The sequence below is a fragment of the Herpailurus yagouaroundi genome, unplaced genomic scaffold (genome assembly GCF_014898765.1).
Source record: "Herpailurus yagouaroundi ecotype Mexico unplaced genomic scaffold, PumYag 188, whole genome shotgun sequence".
In the NCBI taxonomy this organism is placed as follows: domain Eukaryota; kingdom Metazoa; phylum Chordata; class Mammalia; order Carnivora; family Felidae; genus Herpailurus; species Herpailurus yagouaroundi.
The window spans coordinates 38047974-38059991 of record NW_024412419.1 but is presented as its reverse complement, the minus strand read 5'-3'; the positions used below and the strand labels follow the sequence as shown (position 1 = coordinate 38059991).

The 12018-nt window shown below is 36.8% G+C and overlaps 1 protein-coding gene across 2 annotated transcripts in view; it reads right to left on the bottom strand.

Annotated features, from left to right (window-relative positions):
* The window catches only part of ZC3H6 (zinc finger CCCH-type containing 6), a 71161-nt gene that overhangs the window by 24320 nt on the left and 34823 nt on the right, over positions 1 to 12018 (bottom strand). The gene's annotated exons all lie outside the window — the stretch shown is intronic.

The following is a 12018-nucleotide window of genomic DNA, read 5'->3' as shown; positions in this document are numbered from 1 at the left end:
GCTGTTGGAAACTATTTACTATACTATACATGATTAATTTTATTAGTAATTTATTTTATTTTATTTTTTATTTATTTATTTATTTATTTTTTCAACATTTATTTATTTTTGGGACAGAGAGAGACAGAACATGAAGGGGGGAGGGGCAGAGAGAGAGGGAGTCACAGAATCGGAAGCAGGCTCCAGGCTCTGAGCCATCAGCCCAGAGCCTGACGTGGGGCTCGAACTCACGGACCGCGAGATCGTGACCTGGCTGAAGTCGGACGCCTAACCAACTGCGCCACCCAGGCGCCCCATTAGTAATTTATTTTAATAAAAGCATATGAAAAATAAGAATACATTTTAGTCCTATAGTTTTATTTAATGGTAGTATTCAATTCTACCTCTATTCACTAAAATACTTTTTATTAGTTCTATCATATCTTCTGTCAATCTTTCAAAAGGAAGAAAAGATGCACGTAATTGCAATTTGAGGATCTAGCAAAAACCGAGGCCATGATTCATCTCCAGCTTAGCACATTTAAAATATAATGCAAAAATACTGCCTACCCTGGCAGATTACCAACATGAGAATATGTGTTTTTAATAAAACGTAGAGGGGCGCCTGGGTGGCGCAGTCGGTTAAGCGTCCGACTTCAGCCAGGTCACGATCTCGCGGTCCGTGAGTTCGAGCCCCGCGTCAGGCTCTGGGCTGATGGCTCAGAGCCTGGAGCCTGTTTCCGATTCTGTGTCTCCCTCTCTCTCTGCCCCTCCCCCGTTCATGCTCTGTCTCTCTCTGTCCCAAAAATAAATAAAACGTTGAAAAAAAAATTTAAAAAAAAAATAAAAAATAAAACGTAGAGAAATATTAAGATCTCTTCAGTAATTATAAAATAGAAAAAAATAGTTAACTAAAAATATCAAATCAATTAGCTCATCAATTTTAAATTTTGAAGACATTGTACTAGATTTCTGATTTGTTTTAAGTAGTATTTTTAAAATTTATAAAAAATTTATAAACTGGTCTCATTTAGCACTTCAGAAATTCAGAAGGGGATTAAGAATTGCAGCCAAGGGGCGCCTGGGTGGCTCGGTCAGTTAAGCGTCCGACTTCGGCTCAGGTCATGATCTCATGGTCCGTGAGTTCGAGCCCCGCGTCGGGCTCTGTGCTGACAGCTCAGAGCCTGAAGCCTGTTTCAGATTCTGTGTCTCCCTCTCTCTCTGCCCCTCCCCTGTTCATGCTCTGTCTCTCTCTGTCTCAAAAATAAATAAATGTTAAAAAAAAAAAATTTAAAAAGAAAAGAATTGCAGCCAAAGGGCAGTGTTTCTCAAATTTTTTATAAAAGTACTATGAAAATAATTGTTTAGATTAAGTTGAAGATTAATTTTTAGTTGAGCAGTGCTTATTTTTCCTTTTATTAAAAAATGTGATTCTATGACATACCAGACCAAATGGATTTCATAGATATATTCAGAACATTTTATCCTGAAACAGAACATACATTCTTTTTAAATGCACACAGAGCACTCTCCAGAATAGATCACATATAAGCCACAAAACAAATCTCAACAAATTAAAAAAGATCAATGTGTCTTTTCTGACCACAAGACAATGAAACTAGAAATCAATCACAAGAAAACCTCTGGAAAGATCACAAATACCTAGAGGTTAAATAACATGCTACTAAACAATGAACAGGTTAACCAAGAAATCAAAGAAATAATAATAAAAAAAAAAACATAGAGACAATTGAAAATGAAAACACAATAGTCCAAAATCTTTGGGAGGCAGCAAAAGTGGTTCTAAGAGGGAAGTTTACAGCAATACAGGCTTACCTCAAGAAACAAGAAAAATCTCAGTAACCTAACCTTATGCCTCAAGAAGTTAGAAAAGGAAGAACAAATAAAATCTAAAACCAGCAGAAAGAAGGAAATAATAAAGATAAGGGAATAAGTGATATAGAAACTAAAAAACAACATATCAATGAAACCAGGGGCTGGTTCTTTGAAAAGCTAACAAAATTGATTAAATCTCTGGTCACTCATTTAAAAAAAAAAAAAAAGAGTACTCTCATAAACAAAATCAGAAACAGAAGAGGAGAAATAACAACCAACACCACAGAAACACAAACGACTGTAAGAGAATATTGTGAAAAATACATCAACAAACTAGACAACCTAGAAGAAATGGATTAATTCCTGGAAACATAGAACCTAACAAAACAATCAGGAGGAAACAGAAAATTGGGACAGATTATTAGCAATGAAATTGATTCAGTAATCAAAAAACTCCCAATAAACAAAAGTCCAGGGCCCAGATGGATTCACAGGTGAATTCTACCAAACGTTCAAGGAAGAGTTAACACAACAGCCAAAGTATGGAAAGAGCCCAAATGTCCATCGATGGATGAATGGCTAAAGAAGATGTGGTATATATATACAATGGAGTATTACTCAGCAGTCAGAAAAAATGAAATCTTGCCATTTGCAACTATGTGGATGGAACTAGAGGGTATTATTGCTAAGCGAAATTAGTCAGGCAGAGAAAGACAATTATCATATGACTTCACTCATATGAGGACTTTAAGACACAGAACAGGGGCCCCTGGGTGGCTCAGTCGACTGGGCCTCCGACTTCGGCTCAGGTCATGATCTTGCGGTTTAGGGGTTTGAGCCGCACATCGGGTTCTGGGCTGACAGCTCAGAGCCTGGAGCCTGCTTCAGTTTCTGTGTCTCCCTCTCTCTCTCTGCCCCTCCCCCCTCACGCTCTGTCTCTGTCTCCTTCAAAAATAAATAAACATAAAAAAAAATTCAAGACACAGAACAGATAAACACAAGGGAAGGGAAGCAAAAATAATATAAAAACAGGGAGGGGGACAAAACATAAGAGACTCTTAAATATGGAGAACAAACAGAGGGTTACTGTTTGTGGAAGGGGGGATGGGCTAAATGGGTAAGGGGCATTAAGGAATCTACTCCTGAAATCATTGTTGCACTATATGCTAACTAACTTGGATATAAATTAAAAAACTAAAATTAAAATTAAAAAAATAAAATAAATTAGAGTTAATACCTACTCCTCTCAAACATCTCCAAAAAACAAAAGAGGAAAGAAAACTTCCAAATTCATTGTATGAGGCCAGCATTACCCTGCTTCTAAAACCAGATAAAGACACAACCAAAAGAGAACCACAGGTATCTCTGATAAACACAGATGCAAAAATCCTCAATAAAATCTTAGCAAACTGAATTCAACAATATGTTAAAAAAAATCATTCATCACATTCAAGAGGGATTTATTCTTAGGATGCAAGGCTAGTTCAATATTCATAGATCAATCAACATGATACATCACATCAGTAAGAGAAAGGAAAAAAATATGATCATTTCAATAGATGCAGGAAAAGCATTTGACATAAATACAATATCCATTCACGAAAAAATTCCTCAACAAAGCAGGTTTACAAGGAACATACCTTAACATAATAAAGTACTTATATGAAAACCCAACAGCAAACATATTCAATGGGGAAAAACAGAGCTTTTCTGCTAAGGTCAGGAACGAGACAAGGATATCCACTCTCATCTCTTTTATTCAACATAGCACTGGAAGTCCTAGCCACAGCAATCAGACAAGAGAAAGGAATAAAAGGTATCTAAATTCGTAGGGAAGGAGTAAAACATTCACTATTTGCATATGACACAGTACTATATAGAAAACCCTAAAGACCACTAAAAAACTACTAGAACTGATAAGTGAATTCAGTAAGGTCATGGATACAAAATCAATGTACAAAAAGCGTTGCATTTCTATACACTAATGAAGCAGCAGAAAGAGAAATTAAGAAAACAATCCCATTTATAGTTGCACCAAAAATAATAAATATCTAGGAATAAACTTAACCAAAGGGGTGAAAGATCTGTACTCTGAAAACTATAAAACACTGATAAAAGAAACTGAAGATGACACAAGCAAATGGAAAGACATTCCATGCTCATGGACTGGAAGAACAAATATTGTTAAAATGTCTATATTACCCAAGGCAACCTACACATTTAATACAATCCCTATCAAAATACCAACAGCATTTTTTACAGAACTAGAACAAACAATCCTAAAATCTGTATGGAACCACAAAGAACTCAAATAGGCCAAAGAAATCTTGAAAAAGAAAAACAAAACTGGAGGGGTGCCTGGGTGGCTCAGTCAGTTGAGTGAGCAACTCTTTGGCTCTGGTCGTGATCCCAGAGTCGTGGGATCAAGCCCAGTGTCAGGCTCCGCACTGAGGATGGAGCCTGTTTGAAATTCTCTCCCTCCTCCTCTATCCCTCTCCCACTCTTTCTCTCTCTCTCTCTGAAAAATAATTTTAAAAAAAGAAAAACAAAACTGGAGGGATCACAATTCTAGACTTCAGCTTATATTACTAAGAAAGCTGTAGTAATCAAAACAGTATGGAACTAGCACAAAGGTAGACACATAGATCAATAAACAAAACAGAAAGCCCAGAAATAAGCCCACAATTATATGATCAATTAATCTTCGACAAAGGAGGCAAGAATATTCAATAGGAAAAAGTCTCTTCAACAAATGGTGTTGGGAAAACCGGAGAGCTACATGCCAAAGAATGAAATTGGACCACTTTCTTACACCATACACAAAAACAAACTCAAAATGGATTAAAGACCTAAATGTGAAACCTAAAACCCTAAAAATCCTAGAAGAGAGCATAGGCAGTAATTTCTCTGACATTAGCCATAACATCTTTCTAGATCTGTCTCCTGAGGCAAGGGAAACAAAAGCAAAAATAAACTACTGGGACTACATCAAAATACAAAGTTTCTACACAGCAAACAACCAACAAAACTCTTGAGTATTTCTTTTTTTTTTTTATTTTTTTTTAATGTTTATTTATTTTTGAGAGAGACAGAGACACAGAGCATAAGCGGGGGATGGGCAGAGACAGAGGGACACAGAAGCTAAAGCAGGCTCCAGGCTTTGAGCTGTCAGCACAGAGCCTGACGTGGGGCTCAAACTCACAAACTGTGAGATCAAGACCTGAGCTGAAGTTCGACGCTTAACCAACTGAGCTACCCAGGCGCCCCAACTGTTGAATATTTCCAAAAAATAAATCTAACTGCAAATGATGAAATTTAGGTATCACATCAGTGTTTGATATATTAAATGGATTTAAAACCTTTGTCATTAGGCACAAAAATAATTCTAGCTATTAAAATATTCTGAGAAATGGCAGCTCCATTTACTCCAAAATCAATAGACACACTGAATATACAGATATATTGACCTAACTAGATAAAATTATTAACTAGAGTATAATCCTTTTTAAATTTTAAAAGATATTATAATAAACATCATTTATTCAATAGTTGTTGAGCAACCTCAACTATAAAGAAGGCAACAGAATAATGAAAGGCAATAGAAAGAATTCTAACACAGTATTTTTTTCTAAGCTTATAAGAAATTAGGAACACCAAATTAGGAAAAAGAATATAGCTCTGTCTACAGAGCTCTGTCTACAGAGCTGTATTCTTTTTCCTAATTTGGTGTTCCTAATTTCTTGTAACAGACCAGCAGAAACCAGAACTCAGAAAGTCTAGGGTTTTTCAGATAGGTGCACAATGATCCTGAGAGCATCGTGATTTTTCTAGCATAAAATACGATTTATACTGAAGACTTTGTTCAGATAACACAACATGCCTAAGAAAAATATAAAGTATATCCTATTGTTTAAATTTTTTTCTATTTAAAACACTTCAAATAATTTTTGCACTTAAAGAGATAGATGTCACAAAATTTGTATGTGAAAGCTCTAACCCCCAGTACCTCAGAATGTGAGTGTATTTGAAGACAGGGCATTGAAAGAGGTGATGAAGTTAAAATGAAGTTGCTAGGGTGGCCCTGATCCAATCTTACTGGTGTCCTTAGAAGAGGAAATTTGGACACACAGAGACAACAGGGGTGTACATGCACAGCAGAATGACCATGCATGGCAGCAAGAAGGTGGCCATCAATAAGCAAGGAAGAGAGGCTAAACTGATCTATCTCTTATGGTCCTCAGAGAAAACCAACCCTGCTGACACCTTGCTCTGGCACTTCTAGCCTCGAGATTACTAGAAAATAAACTCCTGTTATTTAAACCACTAGTCTGGGATATTTTGTTATGACAGTGGTGGCAAACAAATATATGCTGCATGATTTTCAAAGACTTGAAATTTGTGGCATAGGCCTACAAGAGGTTCACTTTAGACCCAAAGACATCTGCAGATTGAAAGTAAGGGGATAGAGAGCCATCTATCATGCTAATGGACTTCAAAAGAAAGCTGGAGTAGCCGTACTTCTATCAGATACCTAGACTTTATTTATTTATTTATTTATTTAAAAAAATTTTTTTTTAATGTTTATTTATTTTTGAGAGAGAGAGACAGAGCACAAGCAGGGGAGGGGCAGAGAGAGAGAGGGAGACACAGAATCTGGAACAGGCTCCAGGACCCGAGCTGTCAGCACAGAGCCTGATGCAGGGCTTGAACCCACAAATCACAAGATCATGACCTGAGCCAAAGTCCGACGCTTAACCAACTGAGCTACCCAGGCACCATAACAACCTAGACTTTAAAACAAAAACTGTAATAAGAAATGAAGAAGGGCACTATATTGTAATTAAGGGGTTTATTCACCAAGAAAATCTAACAATTGTAAATACTTATGCCCCCAACTCGAAGAACCCAATATACTAATCAATTAGTCACAAACATAAAGAAACACACTGATAATAATACCATTATGGTAGAGGACTTTAACACCCCACTTACAACAATGGACAGATCATCTAAGCAGAAAATCAACATGGAAACTATAGCTTTGAATGATACACTGGACTAGGTAGACTTAACAGATACATTCAGAACATTTCATCCTAAAGCAGCAGAACACACATTCTTCTTGAGTGCACATGGAACATTCTCCAACAGATCACATACTGGGTCACAAATCAGCCCTCAACAAGTACAAAAAGATTAATACTGTGCCATGCATATTTTCAGACTACAGCACTATGAAACTTGAAATCAACCACAAGAAAAAATTTGGAAATACCACAAATATTTGGAAACTAAAGAACATCCTACTAAAGAATGAGTGGGTTAACCAAGAAATTAAAGAGGAAATTAAAGAGTACATAGAAGTCAATGAAAATGAATACATGATAGTCCAAAACCTCTGGGATGCAGCAAAGGAGGTCATAAGAAGGAAGTATATAGCAATCCAGGCCTTCCTAAAGAAGGATGAAATGTCTCGAATACACAACGTAACCTTACACCTAAAGGAGGTGGAAAAATAATAGGAAATAAAGCCCCAAACCAGCAAAAGAAGGGAAATAATAAAGGTTAGAGCAGAAAACAATGATATTGAAATAAAAAAAAAAACAGTAGAACAGATAAATGAAATCAGGAGCTGGTTCTCTGAAAGAATTAACAAAAATTGATAAACCCCTAGTCAGATATATCTAAAAGAAAAAGGAAAGGACCCAAATACATAAAATCAAGAATGAAAAAGGAGAGATCAAAACCAACACTGCAGAAATACAAATAAAAATAAGAGAATATTATAACCAATTATATGCCAATGAATTGGGCAATCTGGAAGAAATGGACAAATTTCTAGAAACATATAAACTATGAAAACTGAAACAGGAAGAAACAGAAAACTTAAACAGACTCATAACCAGTAAAGAAATTGAATTGGTAATCAACATTCTCCCAAGAAACAAGAGTTCAAGGCCATGGCTTTCCAGGGAAATTCTACCAAACATCTGAGAGTTAATATCTATTCTTTTGCAGTTGTTCCAAAAAAAAGAAATGGAAGGAAAACTTGCAAACTCATTCTATGGAATCTATTTGATTCCAAAACCAGACAAAGACCCCACTAAAAAGAAGAACTACAGACCAATTTCCCTGATGAACATGTATGTAAAAATTCTCAACAAGATACTAGCAAACCTAATCCAACAATACACTAAAAGAATTATTTACCACAATTAAGTGGGATTTATTCCTGGGATGCAGGGCTGGTTCAATATCTGCAAATCAATGTGATAAATCACATTAATAAAAGAAAGAATAAGAACCACATGATCCTCTCAGTAGATGCAGAAAAAGCATTTGACAAAATACAGCATCCTTTCTTGATAAAAACCCTCAAGAAAGTAGGGACAGAAGGAACACACCTCTAGATCATAAAGGCCATATCCAAAAGACCCACAGCTAATATCATCCTCAATGGGGAAAAACAGAGCTTTCCTCCTTAAGTCAGGAACACGACAGGGATGTCCACTCTCACCACTGTTATACAAGATAGTGTTGTCCTAGCCTCAGCAATCAGACAACAAAAAGAAATAAAAGACATCCAAATTGGCAAGTAAGAAATCAAACTTTCACTCTTTGACACAACATGATACTGTATGTGGAAAACCTAAAAGACTCCACCAAAAACTGCTAGAACTGATACGTGAATTCAGCAAAGTCGCAGGATATAAAGTCAGCGTACAGAAATTGGTTGCATTTCTATACACAAAGAATGAATCAGCAGAAAGAGAAATCAAGGAATCTATCCCATTTACAATTGCACCAAAACCCATAAAATACCTAGGAATAAACCTAACTGAAGAGGTAAAAGATCTGTTTATGGAAAACTATAAAAAGCTTATGAAAGAAATTGAAGACAGAAAAATAGAAAAACATTCTATGCTCATGGATTAGAAGAACAAATACTGTTACAATGTCAATACTACCCAAACCAATCTACATATTCAGTACAATCCCTATCAAAATAACACCAACGTTCTTCACAGAGCTAGAACAAACAATTCTAAAACTTGTATGGAACCAGAAAAGACCCTGAACAGCCAAAGTAATGTTGAAAAAGAAAACCAAAGCTGGAGGCATCACATTCTGAACTTTAAGCTATATTACAAAGTTGTAATCATCAAAACAGTATGGTACTGGCACAAAAACAGACACATAGATCAATAGAACAGAACAGACAATCCAGAAGTGGACCCATTAATGTATGGCCAACTAATCTTTGACAAAGCAGGAAAGAATATCCAATGAAAAACAGGCTCTTCAGCAAATGGTGCTGGGAAAACTGGACAGCGACATGCAGAAGAATGAACCTGGACCGCTTTCTTACACTATACACAAAAATAAACTCAAAATGGATGAAAGACCTAAATGTAGACAGGAAACCATCAAAACCCTAGAAGACAAAATAGGCAGCGACCTCTTTGATCTTGGCCGCAGAAATTTCTTACTTGACATGTCTCTGGAGGCAAGGTAAACAAAAGCAAAAATGAACTATTGGGACCTCATCAAGATGAAAAATCTGCAGAATGAAGGAAACAACCAACAAAACTAAAAGGCAACTGACGGAATGGGAGAAGATATTTGCAAATGACATATACAATAAAGGCTTAGTATCCAAAATCTATAAAGAACTTATCAAACTCAAAACCCAAAAAACAAATAATCCAGGGAAGAAATGGACAAAAGACTTGAACAGACACTTTTCAAAAGAAGACATCCAGATGGCTAATAGACACATAAAAAGATGCTCAACATCACTCACCATCAAGGAAATACAAATCAAAACGATAATGAAATACCACCTCATACCTGTCAGAATGGCTAAAATGAACAACTCAGGAAACAACAGATGTTGGCAAGGATGTGGAGAAAGAGGATCTCTTTTGCACTGCTGGTGGGAATGTAAACTGGTGCAGCCACTCTGGAGAACAGTATGGAGGTTAGTCAAAAAATTTTAAATAGGGCTTCCTACGACCCAACAATTGCACTACTAGGTATTCATCCAAAGGATACAAAAATGCTGATTCCAAAGGGCACATGCACCCCAATGTTTATAGCAGTGCTATTGACAATCGCCAAATTATGGAAAGAGCCCAAATATCCATTGAATGATAAATGGATAAAGAAGATGTGGTATATACATACAATGGAATATTACTCAGCCATCAAAAAGAATGAAATCTTGCTATTTGCAACAATGCGGATGGAACTAGAGCGTATTATGCTACGCAAAATAAGTCAGAGAAAGATAAATATATGATTTCATTCATATAAGGAATTTAAAAAACAAAACAGATGAACATAGGGGAAGGGAAGAAAAAATAAAAACAGAGAAGGAGGCAAACCATAAGGGACTCTTAAATACAGAGAACTGATGGTTGCTGGAGGGGTGTTGGGTGGGGGGATAGGCTAAATGAGTGATGGACATCAAGGAGGGCATGTGTGGGGCGCCTGGGTGGCGCAGTCGGTTAAGCATCCGACTTCAGCTCAGGTCACGATCTCGCGGTCCGGGAGTTCAAGCCCCGTGTCGGGCTCTGGGCTGATGGCTCAGAGCCTGGAGCCTGTTTCCGATTCTGTGTCTCCCTCTCTCTCTGCCCCTCCCCCATTCATGCTCTGTCTCTCTCTGTCTCAAAAATAAATAAACGTTAAAAAAAAAATTAAAAAAAAAAAAAAAGGAGGGCATTTGTTGGGATGACTACTGTGTGTTACGTGTAAGTAATAAGCCACTAAATTCTACTCCTGAAACCATTACTACACTATATGTTAGTTAACTAGCTTGGATTTAAATATAATTAGAAAATAAAATAAAATAATATCTGCAGCATGTATATACATGTCTCTTTTTCCATACTGAAAATATAAAATATTTTTTCAAAATATCAGAAATCAAAGAGTAAAACTGAAAATTGCATTTCTCTCCTTAAAGGCAATACCTCAAAACCACAATAAGAATGCCACTTCAAGGAAGAGCAAATATTGTTAAAATGTCGATACTACCCAAAGCCATCTACATATTCAATGCAATCGCTATCAAAATAACACCAGCATTCTTCACAGAGCTAGAACAAATAATCCTAAAATTTGTATGGAACCAGAAAAGACCCTGAATAGCCAAAGCAATCTTGAAAAAGAAAACCAAAGCAGGAGGCATCACAATCCCAAACTTGAAACTAATACTACAAAGCTGTAATCATCAAGACAGTATGGTACAGGCACAAGAACAGACACTGAGATCAATGGAACAGAATGGAGAACCCAGAAATGGACCCACAAACATATGGTCAACTAATCTTTGACAAAGCAGGAAAGAATATCCAATGGAATAAAGACAGTCTCTTCAGCAAGTGGTGCTGGGAAAACTGGACAGCAACATGCAGAAAAATGAAGCTGGACCACTTTCTTACACTATACGCAAAAATAAACTCAAAATGGATGAAAGACCTAAATGTAAGACAGGAAGCCGTCAAAATCCTCTAAGAGAACACAGGCAAAAACCTCTTTGATCTTGCCTGCAGCAACTTCTTACTCAACACGTCTCTGGAGGCAAGGGAAACAAAAGCAAAAATGAACTACTGGGACCTCATCAAAATAAAAACTTCCACACAGAGAAGGAAACAATCAGCAAAACTAAAAGGCAACCAAAGGAATGGGAGAAGATATTTGCAAATGACATATCAGATAAAGGGTTAGTATCCAGGTTCTGTAAAGAACTTATCAAACTCAACACCCAAAAAACAAAGAATCCAGTGAAGAAATGGGCAAAAGACATGAATAGACACTTCTCCAAAGAAGACATCCAGATGGCCAACTGACACATGAAAAAATGCTCAACATCACTCATCATCAGGGAAATGCAAATCAAAACCACAATGAGATACCACCTCACACCTGTCAGAATGGCTAACATTAACAACTCAGGCAACAACAGATGATGGCGAGGATGCGGACAAAGAGGATCTCTTTTGCATTGTTGGTGGGACTGCAAGCCGGTGCAGCCACTCTGGAAAACAGTATGGAGGGTCTTCAAGAAATTAAAAATAGAACTACCCTACAACCCAGCAACTGTATAAATTGGATAAAGCAATTGGATAAATACTAGGTATTTATCCAAGGGATACAGGTGTGCTGTTTCAAAGGGACATATGCACCCCAATGTTTATA